We start from the raw sequence: 24,655 nt of genomic DNA, 5'->3' as shown, positions 1-24,655 counted from the left end.
TACAATAATGATGCTCTGAGCCTGTTCTAGTTGATGCAAAGCACTGCAAAACAGTGCAGCCCGATCAGACTTCCCTAGCCATAATTGCCATATTCATTGGGTTAAATATCAAAACAAACCCTTTAATTCACTTAGTTATTAGCGAGAAATCTAGTTACAACCATATACAGCATAATATTATAAGAGTTTTAAAAACAATCAATCTGTGAAAACAGACACCTACGCATTATTTTAAAAAAGGTCCATTAAAAAAGGTCCATGCAAAGGTCCATGCAATGAAGCACAGAAAAATATGCACTTAATATTTTGCACCATGAACATAGGCTAATTTTTAAAAAATTGCAATCAAAAAAATTATTGGGAATCAGGTAATACAAAAACTATAAGAATGCTACAGGCTGATGGTAATAACACCCTTGCCAAGTATGCGGCAACATGCACAAACTTGTGAGGTTACATACCTTTATAGAACAGGGGGTCACATTCCCATCCTAAAAAAAGCTCAGAATCCAACACAAAGTTGCAAAGTTCTTTCATGACTTAAGCTACACTCATACCCCATAATCATACTGTATGGGATCCATTATACGGAAAAAAAGGCCATCTCCCATAGAACAAATTTTATCCAAACAATTCAACATTTTTAAAGTGATTTCCTTTTTCTCTGTAATAATAAAATAGTACATTGTGCTTTATCCAAACTAAGATATAATTCATGCGTACTAGAAGCATGAATTAAAACCAGATTATTGGGTTTATTTAATGATAATAATTTTCTAGTAGACTTAGGGTATGAAGATCCAAATTATGGAAAGATCCATTATCCAGAAACCCCCAGATACCAAGAATTATGGATAATGCATCCCATACCTGTGATAACATAAAACAGGAGTTCTTATATACGGAGAGATTATCTGAATTCTGATTAAACTGACCCATTGCATGGGAATTAGATAGTATGCTCACTGGGACAGAAGCTGCATGGCATTATAACTCAAAGTTGTACTAAAAATGTATAAGAGGAAAAAAATGAGAATAATGGAAACATGATTATTATAAGGCTCCATACCAAGGAAACAATTACTGAGCGTGCAGCCTTATAACATAATAGGATGACAACCGAGATCCTGAGTAAATCCTTATAATTGACAAAAGAAGGTAATTACTAATTAAAGAATTTTATTTGAAGCCCGCATACCTGCTAATGAACTTATTACATTCCATATCATTTACATCAATGGAAACACTAAATCTACATTAAACCTATACCTACATACACCGGAAGCTAAAAAAACTGTAGGAAAATAAACCTGGCAACTCTAGTTTATAGCATCGTCATTTCTTGCGCCGATGTGCTCTGTGGACAATGAGCATAGTTTGCCCTAGTGTGGTAGCCCATAACAACCAAAGGAAAATTAGCTTTTACTAGTCTAGTACAAGTTATGAACAGTTGCAATGATGGCTTCGCCGGTGAAATGTTTTCTACTGTAACCACTTAACCCAAATGGCCACAATAACTAATATTTTTGAAATGGCCAAATTCAGTTTCATAGTCTGCCGTTAACTCTTTCAAATAGGGATCAATATTGCACTATGGTCATTAGTTGTTATTTTTTGTGCCAAAATTGTTTCTCCGGGTTTTTCCAATTTCCTGTTAATGAGAGTATGTAATGACATTCCCCTCAAAGCCAGCATGCAAGCAATAGGAGCACACCTATCACCCAAATGTTGTCACATGTATATGTGTTGACTCATACAGTAATCTGATCATGGACTCATATGTCATCATGGTTCATTTCCTGCATTACTATAAAATCATATCAGATGCAACCTACTGTTAAAGGGACAGGATACAGCTAAACCACCTTTAAAAATAAAAATGAGCACTTATAAATAGGACTGGTGTTAAAAATGCATTCTGCTTATTCTTTAAATCAGTGCTGTACAACTTCTGTTGTACCAAGGGCGGGAATTTTCCTGGCCTTCGTGGTGGAGGGACAATGAAAATCAGTGGGGCCCTCTGGATACTGGCACCGATGCGGAGGCACACAGAAAACTGCGCCCGGGGGGGTGGGGGCCATGCTGCACGGCCTGCACCCGGGCCCACCCCTCCTTAGTTCCGTTAATGATGGCACTCACAGGGAGAATAGGGCAGGCAAAGTATGGCACATAGGGAGCATAGGGCAAGCAGATTATGGCACACACAGAGAGCATAGGGCAAGCAGAGTATGGCACACATATGGAGCATAGGGCAGGCAAAGTATGGCACACACAGGGAGCATAGGACAGGCAGAGTATGGCTCACACAGGGAGCATAGGGCAGGCAGAGTATGGCACACACAGGGAGCATAGGGCAGGCAGAGTAGGATACACACAAGGAGCATAGGGCAAGCAGAGTATGGCACACACAGGGGCCATAGGGCAGGTTGAGTATGGCACACACAGGGAGCATAAAGCAGGCTGAGTACAAAAAAATTGAGGTTTAAACAATACAGGGGCCAGTTAAACTCAGTACTGATACATTTTAAAGTACAGTCACAGCAGGCAGACTTTCATGTGGGGGCCACACAAGGGAGGGTTGTGGGCCAAAATGATTAAATGATAGACACCCATATTTTACTTTTAGTTTTTGCCATTCATCTAAAAGTATTTTGTTTATTTAACTGAACTTCCGCCCTTCTTACCTTTATAAGGGGGGGGGCAATTTGTTCAGAGCTCCTACATTTAAACAAACACACCCCTTTCTTCTCCAAGCAGCAGCCTTTGAGCTGCTCATTGTCAGGGGCTTTTCAGGGGACAGGTTTTACCAGCCCTCGCTATACTCTACAGGACCAGGAAGTGACAGGATGTGCTAAAGTGAAACTGGTTTAATTTTCTTTTTTAGTGCTAGAAATAATAGAAACCATAGATATTTCTTAATTAAAACAATGGGCAACAGAGTAAAAGTGCCAGCACATACGATAGCACTTTCAAAATGCCTAAATGCTTCCCATGTGCAATAGGCATTACAAGTGGTTGACACGACTGAGTTAGTGGTAGTGCACTAGTTATGTGTCACGGTCGGCACCCTAAACCAGAACTAATGCCAAGCTCCCTGGTCTCGGCTCGGCTTCACCAGTAGTGTGACCGCCTTTGGCTTCGGGAGGAGCCCTCAGCGTACTCAGATGCCACCTGGACTTTTCGAGAGGAGCAAAGCGAGGAGTTCTGGCAAGCAAAGGGGCACGACTGTTGTAAAAGTCAGTTAGGCCGAAGGTCACGGTACAAATGGAGCAGGCAAAGAGAATCGTCAGACAGGCAGGGTCGAGGCAGGCAGATATCGAGAATCGTCAGGCAGGCAAGGGTCAAACCGGGTTGTCAATCAAGGGATTTAGCAGGAAGAGTTGTCGAAGGCAGGCAAGGGTCAGGTTCCAGAGATCAGAATAGTCAAACAGGCAGGCAGGGGTCAAAACAGATACAAACGGAATAGCAATTGCTAACAGCACCAGGAACAAATCCTATCACGGGCAATGACAAACAGTGGAAATGCCCCTTTAATACTTTCAAATTTGGCGCCATTGCGCGCTGACGTCATCACGTCAGCGTGCATGCGCCTTTAAACTCGGAAGTGTGCATGCGCACTAGGAAACCGGCGCGAGAGGACCGGCAGCACGGTGAGGCGGGCGTCCCCGCCGAGGGGGCGGCAGGCGTCCCTGCCGTCCCCCCACTAGACTACCAGGGTAAGATTTCCTTACATTATGTCTTACTGCAATAATAGAGCGTGTTAGATAATTCTTTGTACTGCTGCTTCCAGGAGTTTCCCATTCAATTCAGTATTAGGTGGCAGGGGGAGTTTACCATCAGTTTTTAAGCTACGTAAACACACAGCCAATCAAAGGGAGTAATTACAGTGAAAGGAACCAGTTTAACCAATTTAATTACTGGCAACTACATGTTATTCTGCATACATTTTTCAAATCAATGTAGTTTCGGGTGCATGAAAGTGTCATGGTTATTCCAAAACACTAGAGCTAAAGCATTAGATATTATTGAGAGAATTTGATTATACGAAACCCTAAAGTACTAAGAGAGAGATTATGCACATGTGGAAATCCTTGTTTGCAAAAGGAGCAAAGAGACTGTACAATAAAATTAGTATTCTATAAACAAAGCTAAGAGAATTCACAAACTGGTGGCCCCACAAAAGGACTCATTGCTTAAATGGAAAGAGACACCCTCCCCCATTCTGACACAAAGCTAAAAAAAAAATAATCGTTTTACGTGCAAAAAAATCCAAAAACCACAATTGGGATCTTTCATGACTGTGTAATCTAATTTTGCACACTGCTTTAAGTGCTCTCCCATACAAAAGGACAACAGGGAAGTAATTGTGCCTTCCCTCATCATGTCTGTGTATAAATATTAGCCAATATTCATTGATAATATCGGCAAAGGTTCTGGCTATTACAAAATATATCAGAGCCCCCCCCCCATTGCTTAAGCATATCCTACACACGCTGTAATATTGCCATGATTCATTCAAGAATAGTCAATAACAAATATCATTATTATCCACTCCCTGGGGACATCATTGAATGCCAGCCTTTTCTTTTGCAATTTAAAATGCTCAGGGATATACAGCAGAGATAGCATCTAATTCCACAATTATATTTTATAGCCTCCTGGCACAAGCCAGTGGGGTGGTTGAAGGGGATGCAGCTGCCATATATAAGTAGTAATAAGGTAGCATATTATCTCAAGATGAGCTGCACAAACAGAATTGTCTATATAGACAGCCATAAAGGCTTATCTAGGTAAAATCTATACATAATACATTAATAGTAATGGATCTTTTTTGACTATATAACAGGTAAAATTGATATAGTCATTTAAAACACTACTATAGTTTATATAAACAAGCTGCTGTGTAGCCATGGGGGCAGCTATTTAAACTCAGGATACACAATAGATAGACAAGTTCTGATGAATCCCATTGTATACTACAGAGCTTATGTCATCTTCTGTGTATCCTGTTCCTATTACTCCCTATTCAGCTTGAATGGCTGTCCCCATGGCTACACAGCAGCTTGTTTATATAAACTATAGTAGAGTTTCTGAAACAAACGCCAGTTGTACAGGAAAAAAACTCGGTGGGGCCCAGACCCACTCCCTGCACGTACTCTGCTTACCGCATCTCTCTCCCGGACGTGCCGGAAAAAAGTGTGCACGTGTAAGCGCGCGGTGGGTGGGGGGGTTGTGTTTTGCAACGGGGGGGACAGGCCCGGACTGGCAATCTGTGGGTTCTGCCAAATGCCAGAGGGGCTGCTGTAAGGTCCCATAGCCAATCACTAATTAGTGGGCTGGTTGAGTACTATTTGGGCCTCTGAGTACTTGGAATGCCAGGGCCTATTTTGACTCCAAGTCCAGACCTGGGGGGGGTAGGTGTTTTGTGGTGGGTAGGACTTTGCGGCTGGTTGTACCAGTGCGGCACAACAGTACATAATATTTTAATTACTTGAAAACAGTTCCTTTAAGTTGAATTTGTATGTAAGTTGAAACATGTAAATGTACTTATTAAGTACAATGTAGACAGATGTTTGTTGTAACATAGTATTTCTTTTTACCGTTCTGTGTATATTTATTTTGATATTTCTGTGCTTTGCAGTAGACAACACATGCCAGAGGTGATTGGGGCAGGCGATTTATTAAAGCTAAATGCTAATAGAGGTCAAGCGAACTACAGTATGATACTGTGATAGCCTCTGTTTGTAAGTGTGAGCTGTATGTAAGTTGGATATTTGCATACCTCCTAACATTTTGAAATAAAGAGGGACAAAAAATTGCACGGCAACATTTTTTTGACCTTTGACCATGCCCATTTTTGTGGCCACACCTCCTAATTACCATGTTCATTTTACAAAATTTGGCAGGTTATAAAAGTTTGAACATATTTCTGTGTTTTTTTTTTGTTTTTTGCAGTTTTGCTAATAAAGATGAATTGCCCTTTAAGCTGTGAGTCTAACTTTACCTAAGGGACCTGTTATCTTATATTGTTAAAATTACTTATTTGCTTATCTAGATACATTTGAATTGTTACAAATGTATCTTCTGCTCTGTGGGTGTTCTGGGCTCTCTGCCAAAAGCTAATAAAATTAGAAACTTTGTTTCTTTTTCTGGCTGTTCAGCGCAGAGAAAAATGGAACTTTCCAGTACAAATGAGGGACTGCAGGTTGAGCTATCAAAAGAGGGACTGTCCCTCTAAAAATGGGACAGTTGGTAGGTATGTATTTGTAACTCGAGGACTCCCTGTTTATTGTCATGGAACATCTTGTTGACTGCAAATATCTTTATAATTTACAACAGGGGTTACATTATTCCATGTATAATACAAGTATAAATGAGTCATAAAAAAACTAAGCAATGATGAAAATTGATGACATCACAAAGAAACATATATAAGGATCTTTATTTATTTAGATTATTCACGGCTTGTTTAATATAATTACATATACTCTATTCTGAAATTTAATATATGATGGCATTTATAACACAGGTATGGGATCCATTATATGTAAACCAGTTATCCAAATTACTTGCAGGCCATCTTCCATAAAATCTATCAAATAATTTTATTTTCTTGATGATTGATTTTTTGTTTCCCTGTAATAAGAAGAAAGTACCTTGTACTTGATCCCACCAAAGATTAATCCTTACTGGATACAAAATTAATTTAATAAAAACATTTATACAGAAATTGTCTGGATAACAGGTCCCATACCTGTATAATGTTATATAGTTTAGCCAGACTTTTTTTATGAGCACTAATTCAAATCTTGTCAGAAATGGTTGCTTGCAGAAAAAATATTTTGGACTCCCAGACTCGTCAATCTTGAGCCAATGTATAATTGAGAAAACTGTTTTGTTATGCAAGAAAAGCAGGGCCAACGAGCTTGTAGAAGCACATTTCCCTGCTGTCAACTGTGTCCTGAACACAAGCCAATCAAAGTAAAAACTTATTTGGGCAGCACAGCACATTATGGGGTATATTCACTGAATACTTGATCAGTCAAAAAAAAAAAAAAATCTAAAATTTCAATATTCAACATTCTTTCCCATATATTTCCATAATCACCAAATGAGCAGGTCTATGTCTCATTTGGCCACCTACATTCTGGGCTAAATTGTGCAAACTCTATTGATTAACCCCAGGCCAGCAATCAGATCATATGCAGTATTTGGCCAATTGGATCTTTAAATCTACTTTGAATCAAATATTTATTCAGATGGCTGAAATGGGGGGTGTGTGTGTGTGCGATCTTTTTACAGATACCAAATAATAAAAACAAAAAAATCATTTTTGTTTCAATGAAAGATGTTGCTTCATTAGTCATCTGCGGAAATCTAGAACTAAAGAGTTTAAAAAACCATGTTCTTACAACAAGCTTGGTTGTTGAGGACAGAGAAAATATGAACTTACATGCGTAAATAATCTTCCTGACAGATACAATGCTTCCACTTTAGTTGCAGTTGAGTATGCAAATAATAGGCTTCCAGTACTAGTAATTCAATGAATGGCCTGCCACTTCTTATTCTGAAATATGAAAAACTATATCCAGTTGCTAGTTCTGCAGACACAAGGCAAATTCAGGTTGTACTGGTGTGACATTATCCTATATTTTGCCAGCCTGTAACGGATTCTTCTAACAATAAAACTTACAGTAATTGTCTTTCTGGATAAGGATTCCTCCTATTTATCTTTCAAAAATGGCTGACTGGTAATTGGGGCAAAACTTCCAATACTCATGATGTATCCTTAGTTAATGTAACTGGAAGTTCAGAGAGAAGTTATATTTGAGGACAGGATGCCTTGCTGTTTAAGACTTTTCATTCTAGGTCTGTGTCATATTCTAAATTATACAGTACCCATTATATATAAAACTCCCAGGATCTAATTCTGTATATTCAAACATGCCTTACCAGAAGCTTTAGAACTGTGACTTTATATTCACTTACATCATTCTTTCCTTGTCACCCATGGCAGCGATTCACCAATGGGTTAACACCTCCCTTCGGGCCAATGGACAGGAACCTCCCCTAGCAAGATAAAAGTGCCCGCCCCTCTCATACTCACTGTCTTTTTTTATCCTGTCCTGGGCTGATGGAGTCAAGGAGCGTGTCAGACGCAGATCCCAGCAGCAGGGGGGCTCTCTCTCTCTCTCTCTCCATATTCCCCCCTACTGTGATGGAGGTCCCGCTGCTCCCCCTTTGCTGGGGTTAGCGAGGGAAGGCTGTGAGGTTGCAGGAGTAACCGAGGGCTGTGGCTCACCTCCCGCCGATGCGGGTTAGGTAAGCGCAGGTACACAGGGAAGCGCAGAGCGCGCGTGTACCCGGAAGTGATGTCAGCGCGTATGGACGTAGTGATGTGCCGGTTGAAGTTCCGGCGTCAGCAGCAGGGCGCGCTCAGGAGCGCGTCTCTAATGGCGGAAGTCGCGGACGCCATTTTGCTTATGGGAAGAAGTTTAAACTGTCTGTTTTTGGCGCCAAAACACGCCAGGGATGGCGAAAATCACTGGGCCATGCATATTTTAAAGCAGGTAATCAGCAACACCTTTCTGGTATTGGATTTTACATATCTTCTAGCCAGGTTTATAAGGAAGTGTGCTTCCTGTTTGGCAGCCATTTGCAAAAGAGTTTTCAGATCCTGATTCATCAGATACAGGTATGTGCAGGAATGGGAGTTATTTTCTGGCATTAAAGTGCAATCTAAAGGTGATTCCCCTTTTTCTACAGCACGTTAATGGATTCAGGAATGCCGGGCAAGCCGCCTCACCCCAAAGGGAAAAGGTAAAAAAAAAAACTCCAGTAAGAGAGAGAGAGACACTACAAATGGCTTATGCATATGTTTATTTTGTCATTGAACAGCCTTCCTGCCTCTGAAAAAAAAGATATAGCGCCAGAAAAAACAGCTCCAGCACAAGTTCAAGAGGACGTAGGAGCTTCATCTTCCCAAGGGAATCAAGCCCTGGTTGATTCTTTGGCTGCAGTGATTAAACAAGCAGTAGTACAAGGTTTCCAGGAGGTGACTACATCTAAAAAGAGATCGAGACATGTTTATTCAAGACAAACAGAATCGCTATCAGAGATTTCAGAGGGAGAACTTTCAGAGTCTGAGATAGATTCTCCTTTAGGATCGGAGGAAGGCGAAATTGAGATGGATGAAGAGTCCAATTTCGATTTAACAGTCATAGAGCCACTGATAAAGGCAGTTCGGCAAACACTCACATTCCCTTTGGAGCCAGCTAAGTTATCTTCGGCGGACAAATTATTTCCTTCTCTCAGGAAAAGATCAATATTCTTTCCAGTTCATGCTTCAATAAAAGAGACAATTGCAACAGAATGGAAGAAGACGGAGAAAAGACCCCAAACAGGGGGAAAATTCCTGAAAAAGTATCCTTTTGAAGAAGGAGAGGCAAGGTGTTGGGATACACCACCGAAAGTGGATGCAGCAGTCGTGAGATTAGCGAAAAAGACCACTCTGCCAGTAGATGATGCGGCAGTATTTTGTGAACCGATGGAAAAGAGAATTGAATTTAATCTTAAAAAAGCGTTTGTAGCGGCAGGTGCAGCCTGCAAACCAGCAGTAGCTTTGACTTCAGTCTCCCGGGCTTTGAAGGTGTGGCAATCTCTTCCAACGTGAAGAGGCCTAAGCTGTTGGAGATGCTATCTGACTGCAGACTCGCGGTAGATTTTATATCTGAGGCATCGGTCGACTTGGTGCATCTCCTGGCGAGGTCCATGGCATTGTCTGTAGCAGCGAGGAGAGCCCTCTGGCTGAAACCTTGGTCAGCAGATGCAGCCTCTAAAACCAATCTATGCCAGCTTCCGTTTGAGGGGGAGATGCTGTTTGGTGAGAAGTTGGATACTATCATCAAAAAAGTCTCTGGAGGAAAAAGTGTGTTTCTACCTCAAGAGAGTAGAAACAAGAGAGTAAGATATGAGGCACCTTTTCACAGAGATAAGGAAAGATCTTTTAGGTCATCCAGACAATACAAACCTGGAAGAGAGTTCTATAGACAGTCATCATGGAGATCAGGACGTCAGAACTCGAGAGGAAATTCTAAAAGATCCAGAGGTTTCTCTTCTTCCACCTCATCAACACAGCAGCAATGAGATTATCTTGGCTCAGATGAGAGTGGGTGGCAGGTTGGCACAATTTGCTCAAGTCTGGGCCAGAGATGTGCAAGATCGCTGGGTATGCGACACTCTGGAAAGAGGTTTTTTGTTAGAGTTTTCAAAAATTCCGAAAAAGGATCATTTTCTAATTTCAATTTTCAGAAAATCCAAGGAAGTTCAAGATCTGGTCCAGGAATACATGGACCAGTTATGGGCATCCGATGCAATAGAAACAGTTCCCCTTCACGAGAAGAAGAGGGTTTTATTCAAGACTGTTCCTAGTAAAAAAAGCCTCAGGAGCTATGAGGCCTGTTTTGGACATGAGAGAGTTAAACAAGTTTCTACAGAAGCGAAGTTTCAAGATGGAGTCTTTGGCGTCAGTCATCCAGGCAATGACGATTGGGGATTGGCTCACAAACAGATTTGAAGGATGCTTATTTTCACGTGCCAATTTACAAGAATTACAGAAAATATCTAAGGTTTGCAGTGGGAGAAATTCACGTACAATTCAAATGTCTTCCTTTCGGCCTGTCACAGTCCCCAAGGGTCTTCACCAAGATTCTAGTAACTTTGATAGCAGAATTAAGAAAGATAGGAATCTCAGTGTTTCATTATCTAGACGACATCCTGATAAAACAACAAGAACACAGAGAGAAGCAGAATTGCATACAAAGAAAGTCCTGGAGTTTCTACAAGAACATGGATGGATTGTAAACATGGAGAAAAGCAATCTGACACCTACAAGATCTCTAATCTTTCTGGGAGCGTTGTTTCAGACTCAGGAGAATTTAGTGAGCTTGCCGGTCGTAAAACAAGAAAAGATAATTCAGGCAGTGGAAAACTTCAGGAGTCAAGAAACAGTTTCGGTGAAGCACTGCCTAAGGATTCTAGGCTTGATGTCATCAACAATCCAAATTGTGAAGTAGGCAAGATGGCATTCGAGACCACTACAAAACTTCTTACTAAGGCGAGTGAGGTGTCCTCTAAAAAAATTGAGAAGATGTTTAAAGTTAACAGAAGATCTAAGACAAGACCTAAGCTGGTGGTGTATGGCGGACAATCTGCAGAGAGGTATCCAACTAAGAGAACCAGAATGGACAGCTGTAACAACAGACGCATCAGGTATCGGGGGGGCACACATGGGAGATTTGTTTGTGCAAGGTTCTTGGGATTTGAGTCAAGTCTCCTCAAATATTCTAGAGTTAAGGGCAGTAGGAAAAGCCCTGTTAGTCTTCGCAGGTCAGCTAAGAGGGAAAAGCGTAAAAGTCTTTTCAGACAACACCACAGCAGTATCCTATATTCAAAAGCAAGGAGGCACAAGAAGCATGGTGTTACTGCAGGAGGCAGAAACAATATTCCAATGGGTAGAAGTTTGGTTGGAAAATCTAACGGCAGTACATCTTCCTGGAGTCGAAAATATAAAAGCAGATTTTTTAAGTCGCAGTATAGTGGATCCAGGAGAATGGAGTCTTCACGAGGACATATTTCAAGACCTAATAGATACTTGGGGAGTTCCAGACGTGGATGCCATGGCAACCATCCAGAACAGGAAATGTCCGAAAATTTTTTCCCGGTATCCATGCGAAGAGGCAGTAGCCGTAGATGGTCTGAGACAAGATTGGTCAAGAGGGCTGATTTATGTATTTCCACCAATTCCCCTTGTCTGGAAGGTTCTAAAAAAGATAGACCGGGAGTCAGCAAATGCAATAGTAGTGATACCATTTTGGCCAAGAAGACCATGGTTTCCGTTGCTTCACAAATTGGCTCTGGGAGAACCCAGAAAAATTCCAAGATTTCAGGGGTGGCTATCCCAGGGGATGTTTCAGTTCCACGGAGAGGATCATCTAGCCTTGAAGGCGTGGAGATTGAGAGGAAGGAGCTGAAAAAATTAAATTGTAAAGAGAAGGTGATAGATTTTCTGCTAAAATCAAGACAGACTTCTACATCGACACAATATTACAAAATTTGGGATAAGTTTGTGCAATTTTTTATTTTAGAGGGGAAGGATCCCTGTTCTGCTACAGCATCTATGGTGGTAGATTTTCTTTTTTCCGGATATGAGAAGGGTCTGCACATAAATACCCTTAGAGTGCAGGTGTCAGCCATCTCAGCACTAACAGGAAAAGTTTGGGCAGTTGACCCTCTAGTGAGAAGGTTCTTCAATGCCTTGAAAAGGGTCAGACCTCACATACGAAAATATTCACCACCTTGGGACTTGCCTTTTCTCCTAGACAGACTAACAAAACCACCTTTTGAGCCTCTGGAGGATGTTTCTTTATGGAATCTTACTCTGAAGGTTATCCTGCTAGTGGCCATAACATCAGCATGTAGAGTGGGCGAGCTAGCTGCACTATCATCTGTAGAGCCATTTACAGTGATATTTAAAGATAAAGTGGTGCTAAGGCCTGCTTTTAAATTTTTGCCGAAAGTCATCTCGAAGTTTCACATGGATTTGGAGATATCCCTTCCTTCTATTTGTTCATCTCCAAAGACAGAGAAGGAGAAGCAGTGGCATAAGTTAGACTTGGTCAGAGCTCTCACAATATATTTGGAGAGGACAACAACATGGAGAAAATCTGAACATTTATTTATCATTCCATGTGGTTTCAGAAAGGGGAAAGCTCCATCTAAGAAGACAGTAAGCTCCTGGATCGTGGCAGCAATTGCAAAGGCGTACAATTCAGCGGGCAGGAAGGTTCCTCTGGGGCTAAAAGCCCATTCAACGCGTGCATTGGCAAGTTCCTGGGCGATGGAGGCCAGGGCATCGCCAGAAGCAATCTGCAGAGCTGCAAGATGGTCGTCAGTTAATACGTTCATCAAGCACTATAAGTGCGAGATTTGGGAGAAAGGTTCTTCAAGCAGTTGTTCAAGCAGATGTTACCAAATAAAATGTTATGCTTACTGCATTCTGTGTGAAGTCCCTCCCTGTTAGCTTTGGTAGTTCCCATTGGTGAATCGCTGCCATGGGTGACAAGGAAAACAGGAAATTGTTTCATTACTTACCGTAATTTCTGTTTCCTGGTCACTCTCCATGGCAGCATTCACCAAGGAATGTCCCACCCTGCTGGACAAGCTTTTCAACTAAGACAGTGAGTATGAGAGGGGCGGGCACTTTTATCTTGCTAGGGGAGGTTCATGTCCATTGGCCCGAAGGGAGGTGTTAACCCATTGGTGAATGCTGCCATGGAGAGTGACCCGGAAACAGAAATTACGGTAAGTAATGAAACAATTTCCTGTTTTCTTAAACCGAGAGGGTCACTTCAATCATGGCCAGAGCATGACTTGTGGATACATACACATAGGCTTTATGAAGTCTATCTCACCTGGAAAGCTCAGCTTCTAGTTCTACAATGAATTTAGAGATCTAGAAATCCCTTCTGTATTTCTAAGAAAGAACATTGCATTCAAGCTTTTCTGTCTAGAGAAAGTGAAAACTTATATAAAACAGTAACGTTTGCAAACACCGGTACAGATAGCTGCACTTTCAGTATTTATATGTGGTGCATGTATGTATGGGCTAAGGTTCAGAAGCACTGACTGAGATTACAAGACTCATAAAACATTTCAACTCTTCCTGAAGGTTTTTTGATGTTAGAATCCATTTACTGATTAACCAGGCAAAACAGAATATATATCAGTAGATCTCAATCCCAGTATACGTAATTGCACTACAGTTCTTGTGGTGCCTTTCCTCAAGATTCAGGAAACCATCAGCTTCTTTACATCTTGTCAATTAATTACTAAGTGACTCCTATCACTTGGAACACTGGTGGGTTACAACCCACACTACATGTTAAGGGTTAGTTCACACAAGGAGATTCGGGGAGATTTTGTCGCCTGGTGACTAATCGTCTCGTCTTCTGAGCGACTATCTCCCCGAACTGCCTCAGCGTTTTTTTCCCATAGGCTACAATGAAAAGTTGCCTGCACTAATGCACACGCGGTGATGCGTTTTCTATAGTCACCCCGAAGTTGCCTGTGTTGCAAGTGCAAATTCTGAACTGTTACAGTTTGCTACATTAGTTGATACTCATATTCTACAGATGCTGCTGAGAAATGTAACTATTGTATCAGCAGGGCCAAAGATAACAAATGCATCAATGAACAACGGCATATGGGATATTTTGTTAACCATGCTTAATCTGCCTAACAAAAATGTCCCTTTGCATCAGCATTAATGTAAATTGCCAGTGGGAAAACCTATGCATCACCTTTGTCTAGTAGCCTGAATGTCTAGAGAGGCAACTACATGATGCTTATGTTTTCCCAGCTGCAACTAAACTTAATGCGCTAACATAGTGCTACGCAATATGTTGGCGCTATATATAAATACATGTTAATAATAATAATAATAAATGGAACTTTAGTTGTCTTGTGTGCCATTGCCCTAAGTGATTCTACCTCTTACTATTCTATCAATACATGGGTACATGATGAGGACTACTTCCAAGCAACAGGTTACTTTTGCAGGCCAGCTGTTGCTGAGCTACAGCTTCAAGCAGCACCCCTCCCCGGTCAATTGGCACATTATGGTTTCATATTGAATAAAGGCTGGTTACAGCAATGTAAGGGAACACCAGAGTACTGGCACCCATGGGTGAATTCTGGTGACCAAATATAAGTTTCATAAACAAGGACAAGAATACCTGTACCATTTAGAGATGCTCAGTTAATATCTTTACAAGCTAGACCCCTGAAAAGATTATTAAAAGCCTAGATCAATCCAGAAAGGCATCACAAAGACATGAAGACTGTGCCACAAGGAAAAAAAGACTATTGATAATTGAAAGCTTGAGACATTTTGATTATATCCACAAAAAAAAGATTTGGTGGAATGTGTGGTTGTGTGGTTTCCCTTTTACCTTATAGCACTGCAGTGATCTCACAACTGATTGTAAGTAGTTTATATATGATGTTGTAAGGTGAGAACGGTCATTCATTGGCCTTATCAGTAACGCAATTTCCCCCAGGCACCAGAAATGCCCACACATCAAAGGCTAGTTGGTTATACAGTTCCGCAGCACAGTCACACTCACTTGTGATAAAACCACAGACCAGTGATACAAGCACGTGTCTGCACATCTGTACTAAGGAAACTACTACTTTCACAAGCCAACTTCTAGATAGTAGGACATAACCCAAGCTTTTTAGAAGAACAGATCTCACAAATAAAGGTGCACCATGCAATCTATAAAGCAGAGGAGAAAATATACAGTATTTCAAGATCTGTAGACTCAAATTCAGACTATAGAAAAGGCCAAGGTTGCAGGTTTTCAATTGTAACCTTTTATATCTAAGTAACAATTTTATAACTAAAGTACTGGATTTATACAACAAATATTTTTTGCTGAAATGGTAACACTTTAGCTATGTGGCCAACAAAATGCAACTTCCTGAAGATTTATTAAGCACTAGACATTTATGATAGGATCTTGCCCAGTAATACTGGGGGGCTGCCATCAGCAGGGCACAGGGGGTACAAGTGTACCGGGCCCAGGCCTGAAATGGGGCCCGGCAGTGCTGAACTTTTTGAAAGAGCCAGGCCCCCCTTGACAGTGCAGAAGTCGCGCCACCTCCTTCCGAAGTCCCGACAGCCGAAATACGGATGTGCCGAAAGTTCCGAAGTCCCAAAGCGGCAAAAAGACCTAAAGTCACGAAAACAGCCAAAGTTGAAGTCCTGAAGCGGCAAAAAGACCCGAAGTCACGAAAGGAGGCAAAGTTGAAGTCCTAAAGCCATGAGTTCAATTCCTCTGAACACCAATGTGTATATGTGTGTGTTTTTTTGTTTTTAAATCCCCTGGCCACCAATGTATTATTTTCATACTCTATAGGCCCCTGCCACCAATTTAAAAAAAAAAAATATATATCTTTGGGACCCCAATTTTTTTTAATAAGTAAGGAGGGCCCTGGGGCCAATGTTTTTAAAAATATATATATATTTTTTTTTTTTTTTTTTTTTTTTTTAACTTGTAAGGGGGGCCCTAATCATCAATAGCTTTTTAAAGCTTGTGTGTGTGTGTGGGGGGTTAACTTTTTTAATGCAGATGTCTGTGTGGTCTTTTAACTGTGATGTGGAGTGGGCGGGACCTGGGGTGGGTCTTGGGGGCCAGGATAGGTGGGGCCAAGGTGGCCCCAAAAATGTTGTTGTACGGGGCCCCGTGATTTCTAACGGCAGCCCTGACTACTAGTATTAATAACTTGCAACGGCTTCTCTGTTCTTTTTTTCCTTTAGAATTATGGGAAATGTAAAAAAAACATGGAGATAAGAAATACAAAAAGAGAAGATCCAGGGCAGAAGAGCAGACTGGCAAAATCAAAGTGAAAGAAACCACAGGCATCCATACAAATTATGAAATTATTTTTTCCCCAAGTTCTGAAATGTAACAGCTCCCAAGGTAGACATGATAGTAGTGCACACATCCTGTCATATGGAAATACTGTAGCAATAAAACATTACAACTCCCTTACTCATTATGCAAACACAGCCCCGTAACTTCGAGCAGTATAAATAAAAGGTGCCACATATAATTCCCCTAACACATACTGCAGATATTACAAAGCAGAATTGAAGTAAACAGGCGGTAGAGTACGAAATTCACCCCACAGAAAATAATGGAACGATGACATCGCCCTAAATTTATCCCTAAATCAGAAGACTGAGGAGTAACACCTCCTGTGTTATAATCTGGTGCAGATTTGACCAACCAAGAACATCCAAACTGCTGCCCTCCAGCTGTTGGGGAATAGATAGGATGCTGGGTATTGTAGTTCTACAACAGGAGGGCCACAGCTTTGACAAGGACAGTTCATTCAGAGCCCTCCGCATTATAAAACCCACTTGCCATAGAAATGGTGACTGCAGGCACACGGTCATATTGTCCCTTTAAACTGGGCACCCATAAACTACAAACGCTGCAGACTACACCGATTTCTATGCAACCATGTGGTATGCAGATGAACAATTGCTAATGAGCCCTGCAGAATGTGCATTACATAGGTGTTGGCTGCTAGAAGGGCAATATGGTAAGTGGTAGGTACTGCTCTAATCCATACAGACATGGTTTTCTTGTGATCAGATGAGGCACTGGGAACAGTGTAAGACAAGCACAATCAATGCTGCTCGGTGGAACAGAGGAGATCACACAATGCAGGGCTACACTGCAACACACACACGAGATGCACAATGTCACAATGCAGCAGCAGCAGCAGGACACACACATGTAACACCCCGTCTCTCAGTCAGCCCCACAAGCAGCCCAGGCCCCCTGTCAGCGGTGCAGATACCCCACCACACCAGCAGCAGCGGCATGAGCCTCGGCCCCTCGTTTACCTTGTGTTGGGTTCGCTCCAAGCTTTCTCCCTCCGCCACCTCCTGGGAAATTCGTGTGTGCGGCTTGTGGGCAAAATGCGGGCAACCGGCGGCCTGTACCTCCCCGTCAGCTCCCGGCTTGAGAATGACGGCAGCACCGGGGAGGAGAGAGGGAGAGAATGGAGGAGGATGGGAGAAGGAGGAGTGACCGGGAAAGCACTTCCCTTTCTCGCTCTCCCGGCTTTTTCCACGTTCCTTCTCTGCTGTGGGATTTTTGTCTGTCACGGCGGCGTTTAGTACAGTGTTCCACCTGCTGATTCCTCTCCTACCCCCCGGCCTTTCTGCTGCGGCTATCGCTCCAATCTCGCTGTAGTTTTCCTTCCAGTCCGTGCTTTGCTTGGTCCTTGCCCCATTGGGCCTGTCTTCCACTCCCTTCTCAAATCAGGGACTATCCCATGCTGGGTGTGTCTTCTAGTCATCATCATTCACAGTAACCAGCGTGCTGTTCCCCAGCTGTTGCAGCGCAACTAATATTCACTGCGTCCCCTCGGCTGCCTGAGGCCGCTTCATTGTCCGCTTATTATTCATTATAGTGACGGGCTCTCAAGGAAGATGCTGTTCCTCTCCAGACATTGCCTGATAGTTTCTATCTTCTCAACACTATTGCTCAGCAGTTGTTCTTTCATGACCAGGGCCACCCCTTCCTCAATACCTCATGGCTGCCCTCACATTTCGCGTGTTTTTATCAAGTTACAGTTAATACTGCTGAACCATTCGGAAGGGGATGGCAAGCTGACCCTCTGAGTTTATTTTTTATGCTAGTTGAATCCTATATAAAGCCCTGTTTGTTATTGCCCTCTATGAAATGCCTTTGCTCCTTCATGTCCTCACCCGGCCTCCATCTTTATTGTCCAACTCTTGTACAAACTCATTTTCACTCATTTTAAGTCTGTAAATTTCCATCAACTTTTGGGTGGTACTGGGAGATGTAGTCCAGATACTAGCCTCTTTCTTTTAAAAGTTTTTTTTAAATCATAATTTCACTATCCACATTATGCCTTCAGTTTTCACTTCAAGTCAAATGTACCTCATTTTCTTCTTCAATTCATCCTTGTCTCAGCGCAAAGATTGCTATCCCATCTCTACTCTTCCTCTATGCTTCGTCTGTGAACTTACCTGTCATAGGGTTGCCACCTTGCCGTTATTTTACCTGCCAGGCCGGTAAAAATTATGGTTGATCCTGGGTCGGGACTAAGAATTAAAATAGGCCCTGGCATTTCAGGTACACAGAAGCACAACCCACACAGAGGCCCACCAGCCCACTAAATACTGACTTTCTATGGCACCTTATAGCAGCCCTTCTGGCATTTGCCAGAACCCACCAGGCCTGGTTGAGACCAATGTTATTAATAGGAAAAAAAGACAAATATATAGAAAGGCCAGTATTTTTTTTCCAGAAAAGATGACAACCCTACCTGTGACGCCTTCCTCAACCTTCATTGCTATAACACCCCTCCAATACAAACCAATGTACATTCATTCAGGATTGAGCTTCCTTATTAAATGACTCGCACAGGGCCTATATCTCCAACATGCGTCTTCCACTTTCCATTACTGCAAGGCCAGGTTGCCCAATATCCTGATCAGTCAATTGGCACAAAGCTTAGCCTGTGTATGGCCATATCTAGAAATAAAGCTGTTTGAAGTTGCTAGCAATTGTAAGCGGAATATCCACATATATACTGCATATAACAAAGAAGGTACAGCATACAGACAGGGTGTCGGTTTGGACAGACTGCATCTATTCTGACTTATTGGATCAGTGGGTGGTCTGCGAGAACTGCTACTCTGAGGTACTGTACATGGTGAGGCATTTAGGCATGGGCAGTATTATCAAAATCATCAATTCTCTTAAGGGGGTTTTCAGCAATGTTTGGAAACCAACAGGCTCAAAATCATATTTATACTGCTATTCTATTACCCAATTATCTTTCTGTATACCTTTAGCTGCCTTTCAGCTCCTGACTTGGATTCAAAATATGCCCTGTCATTTCAAGTACACAGAGGCCTTAACAGCCCCCCACCAGTACACTAAATAGTGACTGTCTATGGCATCTTACAGCAGCCTCTCTGGTATTTACTAGAACCCACAGATGGCCAGTCTGGATCTGCTGCCACTCCTTAATTAGTTGGTAGCATTGGACTGGGGTGTTCCGGGCACACAAGGGTGTGAACCTAAGGGTCCTCTTCCTAACATGTGCCCCTCGTGTGCCGTTCCCCAGCATTGCACCCCTTTTACCTCCTTCCTCCATAACTATAACTGGGAAAGAGTGGAAGGAGGGATGTTCCCAGCATACAGAGTGAGGGGCCCACCAGGTTTTTTCCCGGTATCCCGCCAGACTTTTTTATTCCTTCAAATTCGCCTCTAGATTTTCTGCTGCATATTATACTCTACACCTCATTGTCCTTAAACAGCTTTTCTTTATCCAACTCAAGTATCTTATACATACATACTGTGTATGGCCCACAGTACACTATCTGTCTGTTTAGCCCATGGGCTGATTGGTCAGATAGATCATGGGGCGTGCCTTTTTATGGCTGCCTTTAGGCTAATGTCATAAGGTGCATTTTTCAGCCAGTTGAGAACTCTGAAAACCCTGTAAGAGCAAGTGTGAGTATTTGTTCCACTCAAAAATGGTGAGTACGCATTCCTGCACCAGTGGAGAAATACTAAATATGATATTAGTAGGGATGCACTGAATCCAGCATTTGGCTCTCCTGACCATTATTAGCCAACCAGTGTTTGAATGCTATAATGGAAAATGAAAAGTAGAGGGCCTAGATAACATAAGTGATATAACAACACAGTAGTGAATTTGCTATCTTTTTATGGGTGTCGCTAACCAACAAGCATTTTATTTTTCAGGTAAGAAAGAAATGGAATAAGAAAGGCAAATTACACAAAGAATAAATAATTATGGATGTCTGAGGATATCAATTTCATATCAAAACATAATTTTAAGGTAACCTTCCCTTTTGGACAGACATATGATCTCTTTATAGAAGTCTAGGTAAAGGATCCATAAAATAAACACATAAAAAATTGTATTCACTAACACAGTGATTCTCAGCTGAATCTCTATTTGCCTGCAGCCGCAAGACAACTGAAAATCCCTGCGTTGTCACCACACAAACTTTGTGACTTTGGGGCATATTTATCAATGTGTCAAAATGGAGCTTGCTAGAGGGTAATTCTGCCATTTCTATTCACTTGTATGGGATTTTTTAGAGATATATTTATCAAAGGGTATAAGTGACAGAGAGTCCATCCTTTGATAAAGATGACCCTAATAATTCCTTGAAAGTGAAAAGAGGGCAGCAGAATTTCTTCCGGTGAGCTCTTTCACCTTTTGATAAATATACTCTTTAGTGATTTAAATGTTTCCTGCTGAACTGCCTACTCTGCCTACCCCTAGTTATGTCCCTGACTGTATATCAGTTATCTGTGTATAGGGGCAATCCTGGCGGCATCAGCGTCAGAGTGGGTCAAGGGAAGCCACATTGCTAGTGCAATAAGTACCATAGGGCTCTCTGCACTAGCTCTTAAAGTTACAAGAGGTTTTTATGCTACCCGTTGTAACTGGTTGCTCAGTGCTGCCTGAGACATGGTTCTCACTATATCCTGGCTTATAACAGATCTAGTTAGTTATAAAAATATTGAGTGTAGTGTGCAAAGTGCAGTTTAGGTGCAAATGACCTATTTAACCCGCAATGCAGCATTTTATCCATAAGTCTAGTGTAATTGTGGCCATGTATGGGAGATGCAGCTCATGTACTATGCAACTGTGCCTCAACATTAATTGGATCCAATTGCACTGAAATGTAATTTTAATTACTCTGGATGGGATCACTTCCTATGCTCTGTGTTGACATATATTTATGATTCTTAAGGCACAAGAAGGGCCTAGATTTGACACTGCACTCCACCCTGAGGCAGCCCAGCTAATGGCAACCCTCTTCGCCCAGTTTTATTTTGTCAGAGAGGGTCAAGGGGAGATGCCTCACTGTGCACTAGAATAGCTGATTTAATGATCCGGATGGGATGGCCGCGTTTACAAAGAAGTTGGGCCTGTCTGATACTACGGCTTTGGAGTCGGTGACTGCTCCAGCAACAGTGTCTGAGGTTGCTCACAAGATGGAAGTAGAATGGCACACTCCTGCGACAACCACCAAATCTACCTCACCTTGAGGAGGTTGCAGCTTTATTTGGAAGGTTTCCTGTCGTCCTTCATTCGTTGATGACAGATTACCCCTGGCGGAGCACAATGGTTGTAAGTGCTTATGCATACCCCCCTGACCGATGGAAATCGGCACCCGGACTGGTTCTGGGTTGAACTTAACATTGTTTTTTCCCACAGCATACCAGTACATACAATGTTTTTGCTGTTGTTTCTTATCTGCTGGATGCAGCCTCGACAAGACTTGTTTGCTAATTTTTTATTTGTGGAGATTGCACGAGGCATGATGTGGGCATTATGGTTACAGTTCATTTATGTGAGCTTATTGTTATTCTCTCTTTTTTTGGTTTGTTTTCTCTTTATTCTCTTTTTCTCTTCTCTTACTTTGATCCCCCACTCTAAAAGGTTAATTGATGTTTTCTCTAGAAAGGTGAGTCTCTCTATTAGCAGTATGATACCTGTGATATTATGGCGAATTTGACCGTTATTTCACATAATGTTAAAGGGTTTAATAGCCCGGTTAAAAGGAGAGCTGCATTTCAATTTTATAAGAAACTACGTGCAGAGGTGGTTATGCTGCAGGAGACTCACTTTTCAATTGGTCATGTACCCAAATATTTTGATAAAATGTATTCGCAGGTTGTGCATACCACTTATGAATCCAAAACTAGGGGAGTTGCAATTTTTTTTAAAAAAGGTTTGCCTTTTCATATTGATCATATTGTACGGGACCGTGACAGCAGATATGTTATTGTTGTGGGTAGTTATAATGGGCGACAGATTACTTTGGCTAACATATATGCTCCTAACGACTCTCCGAATGCTTTTTTGGTAAATTTTCTTTATACGTTGGAGTGCCACACTGTAGGACAACTTATACTTGCAGGAGATTTTAATATAGTATTGCAAGCCTCGTTAGACCGCTCCAGTTTGACAGTACACTCTAGGGAAGCGTCTAGGGTAGTGAAGCGTCTTCTAGGATCCTTGATGTTGATAGATACCTGGCGATATGTTAATCCCACTGTTACCAAATACACATACTATTCCCCTGTACATGGCTCGCTTTCCCGGATCGATTATATTTTAGCTCATTCTGATTTTATACCGCAGATTCAAGAGGTTGACATTATATCAGTGGGTTGGTCTGACCATAATGTTTGTACTATGGTGATCCGGATGGCGTCTTCACTCCCTTCGACTCGGTTATGGACTCTTAATGAGTCCTTATTGTTAAATTCCCAAAACTCCTCAACACTTAGTCATGAGATTGAGGAGTATTTTTTGCATAATTGTACATCTGATGTATCTCCCATTATGATCTGGGCAGCCTTTAAACCTTTTATGCAGGGTCATCTTATTAAAATTGGGGCATATACTAAAAGAATTAGGCAACAAAAAATAACTCAGTTAACTAGACGTTTGACATATTGTTTTGGCAGTCCAGGTCATAATACTGCAGAGATACAGATATTGAAACGTGAATTAGCGGACTTGCAACTTGCTGAGGCAGAAAAAAGTATTAAATGGACCAAACATAGATTTTATGCTTTTTCGAATAAGGCCTCCACCCAATTTGCTAAACGACTTAAAATAGATGAGCAGGGGCCTCCTATCTCCTCTATTTTTAATCAGACAGGTCAATCAGTTTCAGACCCTACAAGCATTTCCAATGTTTTTCAGCGTTATTATAGCATTTTGTATAATCAACCATTTGCTCCTGATATCGAACGATGTCACGCAGATTTGGCCAGGCTGCAGTTACCCAGTATCGACCATCAGCAAAATTTGGCTTTAAGTGCACCTATTACAGAGGACGAGGTAGAACGGGTAATTAAAAAGCTTAAGAATAATAAGGCTCCGGGTCCTGATGGATATACGGCAAAGTTTTATAAGCATTTTTCGACATTGTTGATCCCCCATCTCGTAGCGGCCTTTAATAGTATTATGCAGGGGGCAGCCCTTCCTCAGGAAATGATGGAAGCTATTGTATCTCCTATACCGAAACCCCACACTGACCGTCATCAGTATACCAATTATAGGCCTATCTCTATGATTAATGTGGATTTAAAATTGTTCACTTCTATTTTAGCAGCTCGGTTAGCGTCCTTTTTACCGCATTTGATACATCCTGATCAGACAGGGTTTATTACCACACGCAATGCGGCCGATAACATTCGGAGGATCACCAATGTTGTCCAGCGTGTTAATAAAACTTAGGAGCCGTTATTGATAGTTAGCCTCGATATTCAGAAAGCTTTCGATTCTGTGCAATGGTCATATATGTATGCGGTTTTACAAAAATTTGGAATATCTGGGGAATTTTTACAGGCAATTCAGCGTGTCTATTCCAATCCTACTGCTCGTACTAAGGTTCGAGGTCATCTATCGGAGCAGTTTCCTATTAGCAATGGTACGCGCCAGGGGTGTCCCTTGTCACCGCTTTTATTTGTGTTGGTAATGGAACCATTGGCGCAAATGATTAGATCGCATGCTAACATTTCTGGTTATCGTTGGAAGGGTGGGAAGGAATACACGATTAGTTTGTATGCGGACGACCTCTTACTGACGTTATCTAGGCCGTTAACGGCTCTCCCTACTCTTTTTGCCCTCTTGACTCAATATTATAGCTATTCTGGTTTGAAAGTAAACCCACATAAGTCTGAAATGATGGGTCTTAATATGTCTGACTCTACGCTTCAGTTAATACGCTTGAACTTTCACTTAATATTATGTTCTCATAGTATCAAATATCTAGGGGTTCTAATTGCTCCACGGTATTCACAATTTTATAAAGTTAATTACCAGCCTTTAATCAGACATATGCTGAAGTTATTGGAATGTTGGAAACGCTACTCGATTTCGTGGCTAGGCCGCATATGTGCAATTAAAATGACTTGGCTCCCGAAATTGCTTTACTATTTTCGGGTTTTGCCGATAGCTGTTCCATTGAAAGACATTG

The 24,655-nt window shown here is 41.7% G+C and overlaps 1 protein-coding gene across 3 annotated transcripts in view; it reads right to left on the bottom strand.

Moving 5' to 3' along the window:
• The window catches only part of LOC108703048 (ras-associated and pleckstrin homology domains-containing protein 1), a 97,958-nt gene extending 79,877 nt beyond the window's left edge, over positions 1-18,081 (bottom strand). Inside the window, exon 1 of one of the 3 annotated variants that reach the window (XM_018238969.2) lies at positions 17,480-18,081. The gene's annotated coding sequence lies outside the window, so the exon portion shown is untranslated. The remainder of the gene's footprint in view (positions 1-17,479) is intronic. The other 2 variants (XM_018238970.2, XM_018238971.2) reach the window with 2 other exon arrangements.
• Between the last annotated feature and the right edge of the window lie 6,574 nt (positions 18,082-24,655).

Source organism: Xenopus laevis, chromosome 9_10S (assembly GCF_017654675.1).
Source record: "Xenopus laevis strain J_2021 chromosome 9_10S, Xenopus_laevis_v10.1, whole genome shotgun sequence".
Taxonomy (NCBI): Eukaryota; Metazoa; Chordata; class Amphibia; order Anura; family Pipidae; genus Xenopus; species Xenopus laevis.
This window is presented reverse-complemented; position numbering and strand designations above follow the sequence as displayed.